Raw genomic sequence first — 4358 nt, forward strand, 5'->3', positions numbered from 1 at the left:
CTAGGATAAACACCCTATTCTCAACAATAAAAACAGGCTGGAGGTGACTGGAGCTTAGAGGCTGGTGTATTACAGAGTGAGGAAGAATGTGGAAAACATTAGGTCTTTCTCCGAGGGGAAAGGTCACCAGGACCTCTTGCCTTTAGTCATAGCAGAATACTCCCTTGTTCTCTATGAAAAAGATATAATTAAAAGGGAAAATACAACATTAACAACCAAGGCCAGGGATGTACCTCAGTGGTAGGGTGCTGGCCTAGAATTCGCAAGACCTTGGGTTTGAACCCCAGCCTCTCCTCCTACCAAAAAAAAAGGAAGCAAACAAGGAAAGAACTTGTTGGGCATAGAGGTGCAGTACACACCTACAGTCTTAGCTTTTGGGAGGCTGAGATAGGATTGGGAATTGCAGGTTAGCCTGGGCTACACAGTGAGAGCCTATCTCAAAATCATAAACAAACAAAAAGACAGTTCTTGGGGGTAAAGATGTAGGAAGTCTCAGGTCCTTCTGAGAAAGCTGAGGCGGTATGAACCTCTAGGGCCTCTAGTTCAGGTGAGAAGAGATGCTGGAGAGTCCCCCAGTCCTTTGATTGGTAGCCTTTGTCTTCTGGGAAACTCCTGTTTGGGGATGGGAGAAAGTGTGGAAAGCAGAATCTCAGCCTGGCTCTTTTTGTTTGAGATACAGGATCAGGATGTCTGTCAGTGCTTAGAGGTAAGAGTATTGTCAGGTACTCACCTGAGAAGGTTGTTCAGACATGGGTTTAAGTCAATGAAAAGCCAGCCAGCAACTACACGGGGTAGCTCTGAGCCTTTCTCGGGGTGAGCTTTTAATCACACACAGAACACAAACAAACAAACAAACAAAAAACAAAACATGATCTGGGTTGACATATTTCAGTTAATAAGAACAGTTAGCCAGAGTCAATACTATAGAAGCCAAAAAGCAAGGTTAGTGCATTTAGAGACTGTGGAGGCCCACAGAGGCTATCTAGTGAGACCTTACTCAGGGTCAGAGAATCTGAGCTTGCTTTACCCAGCAGGGCTGCATAATGGATGATTTGGCCAGGGACATGTTTACCAGGTGTTTAGAAGGGTCTACACTATGCTGAGTTAATTTGCTTTGATCTTTACTTATTTTGATCAAAAACTGCTAGTGCATCTTTAATTTGAGGTGTGCAAGTGGGAGGTCTTTTGCCGATCCCCTTGGCATATTATAAAAAGCCCTTTTGACTAAAGCTTAGGCTAACTGGGTATTGATTCAGGCTTCCCCCTCCCACAGAAGTTATCCTGTGTCTTTCTCCTCATTGTCTAGGTCTATCTTTCTACCTAATATTTCCTCATTCCTCTCTCCTCCACCTAAGAACTGTTTAAAAGGATAGCCTGTGTCTTTTTGACATACCCTGACTCCCTGGACCTCTTTATTTGTTCCTCTTCCCAGAGTGGCCACACTGAATAAATCTCCTTTCTCTGGTTTTCACTTACTTGTCTCTTCAAGGGCTGTTGAAGACAGGTGGCCAAGCTGCTTGTTAGGGCCAGGGCTCTGACCCTAACAACCAGGTGACACTTAGTAACAGTTAGGGGTAGGGTCCAGATGTTTGTGTAAGGCATCTTGGGTTGGGATCCAAATGGTCAGGTCTGGTGGTTAAAGCATGGGACTTCTGCTTTTCTTTTTCCTTTTTTTTTTTTTTTTTTTTTTTGTGTGTGTGTGTGTGTGTGTGTGTGTGTGTGTGTGTGTAGAGAACTGTTTGTTTTTGTTTCATTGTGAAGGACCGTACAGGATTGAATACAATGAATTGCTTTACTTTTTCCTTTTCACTCTTTTGAGAAGAGGTCTGTGATAGAGATTACATGTCCACACGGTTGGGCTTGCCCGGTGGACCGCCTAACTATTTCCAGTATAGAATAGCCGTCTCTGGGTCAGACATCTCGCGGGACTAGGACTCTGTGGCCTTACGTGGTTGTGTAAAGCGCGCGCGCAGCCATGTAATCTACACGCATGCGTGGAGTACCCACAGGAGTTCCTGTACGCATGCGTGGCCCAACCTTTAAAAGGCCGGTGCCATCTTGCATGAGTCTCTCAGGCTCTCCTTATCTCCTCACCCACGTGTGTTTCACGCAGGCCTGTCACCTCTATCCTCTTTAATAAAACTCTTCCGTGGTCTTGTCCTGTTCGGGACGTGTTCCTAGCGCCGCATAACTAACAGTCTGTCTGTGTAGGTCCATCTAGCCTGAACCTGGCTACGTAGCCCAGATTGGCCTCAAATTTGTGATCCTCCTGCCTCAGTCTCCTGAATTCTAGGCTTATAGGTATGCACCTCCACACGCAGCAAAGGAATATATTTCTAAGAGGAGCACTTCAATGTGTGCGGTGATGAGGGCACTGTGATTCAGGATGTCCCACTTGGGGCTATTCAAATCACTTGATAGGTGGGTAGCACTCCTTGCCAAGGGACTAAATCCCAACAATTTGCTTTAAAGAGCTTCATTCCATAGAGTAGAGCATTGTTTCTCAACCTTCCTAATGCTGTGACCTTTTAATACGGTTCCTCATGTGGTGACTCCCAGCCTACAATTATTTTTATGGTTATTTCATAACTGTGATTATAAATACCTGCTATTCAGGATATCTAATATTGACCCATTGAGAAAGGGTCAGTCAACCCCACAGGGTCGCGACCCACAGGCTGAGAACCCCTGAAGTAGACTGTGAGTGAGGCAGGCCGAAGTTGGTTTCCTGGGTGGGAAGAGGCAGAAGGAAGCGGAGAGCAAGGACGAACGTAGGTTGCTCATTGTTTTCCTTGTGAGTTGAGGTAGGTGGAAGAACTGTCTGAAGACAGTACCAGTCTCCTGAAGACCATCTTTTCATGTGACTGTTAGCTCCCTCATCTGGATTTCTTGGAAGATCAGATCAAGGACTTCCCAGTTAGTTTCATCTTGGTGACTGGAACACAAATACACATGAATTGACTGCATTTAGCTTGTTAGCCTCGATTGGGGCCTAAAGCAGACAGCTGGTTCTCAACACGAGCTGCCGTGATTTCCATTCACCATCCTCTTGAGAGGTGGGCTCCTTTCTGTGAAAACTTCAGACTCTTTGGCTCCTGTGTTGTGGAGAAATTCTCCGGTTTAAGGCATTTGCATTTACTGATGGCAGTTCTTTACTATAGAAGCTGTGAGGAGGCAGCAGGTAAGTATGTCTCAGAGAAAAGGGAGCAGTCGGGACAGTCCCTTGAGGCATGTGCACAGCATGGTGGGTCTCACTCTCTATTATGATGTCGGCTAAGAGGCTAGGTAGGTTGTATTACCCCCTTTTTATTGACCAGGTGCGGTAGCAGCCACAGGAATGGTAGACCTGGAGCAGTAGCTCAGACATGCCCTTAGCACTTTGGCCCTCTCCTGAGTCTGTGCAGTTTTCCACAACAAAGAGAGCCAATTTTAGATAATGAGCCCAGGGCATGTTCTTTTTTTTCTACATCAATGGGCTAGAAGGCGTGTGAGTGAGTGTCTTAATTACATATTTCTCCTCACTTAGATTTATTAGTGATTTTTTTCCTTTGCTGCCCTTAAAGCCACTGTAGCATGAGACACTCTGACACTGGGGTTAATATAGCACACACAAAGTATGCCTCTAAAATTCATGCAGGCAGGTGGGAAAGATAAAACAAAATAACAAAATGCAGGAAGGATTTGGGACACTGATATCTGGGTGAGGACTGCTTGCTCTGTCTACTTTAGGAACTTTAAAAAATATACACAAGCTTTTCCAGTCTCTTTGGCCTCCACAGTAGAAGCAAGATGACAAAAGGAACATCATCCTTTGGAAAGCATCGGCACACATATTGTGCTGCCCCTGTGGCTCTAAGGCCTACCACCTTCAGAAGTCGACCTGTGGCAAATGTGGCTACCTGGCCAAGTGCAAAAGAAAGCATGACTGGAGTGCCAAGGCTAAGAGATGAAACACTACCAGGACTGGGCAGATGAGGCACCTGAAATTGTCTATCGAAGATTCAGACATAGATTCCATGAAGGGACAATACCTAAACCCAAGAGGGCAGCTGTTGTAGCATCCAGTTCATACTGAGGAGTTTCAGTCAGTCATAAAATAAATGTTATGGTTTCAAAAGCAAAAAACACAAAATAATTCATTAATTTAATATACCTTGACTTAGCAATGTTGGGAGACAGGGGCTCATGAAAGCCAGGCAAGCACATCATCATTGAGCCACACCCCCAGACCTCCTTTGTGCATATATACACACATATGCTACAGTGTGAATATAGAAGTCAGAGGACAACTTGGGGGAGTTGGTTTTCTCCCTCCATATAGTGATTTGAGTAAGAATTACCCCCATAGGCTCATACAT

The 4358-nt window shown here is 45.1% G+C and overlaps 1 pseudogene; it reads left to right on the forward strand.

Moving 5' to 3' along the window:
• Window positions 1–3789: 3789 nt before the first annotated feature.
• LOC118581897 lies at window positions 3790–4075 on the forward strand (annotated as a pseudogene).
• The last annotated feature ends 283 nt before the right edge of the window (window positions 4076–4358 follow it).

This window comes from Onychomys torridus, chromosome 4 (assembly GCF_903995425.1).
Source record: "Onychomys torridus chromosome 4, mOncTor1.1, whole genome shotgun sequence".
Classification (NCBI taxonomy): Eukaryota; Metazoa; Chordata; class Mammalia; order Rodentia; family Cricetidae; genus Onychomys; species Onychomys torridus.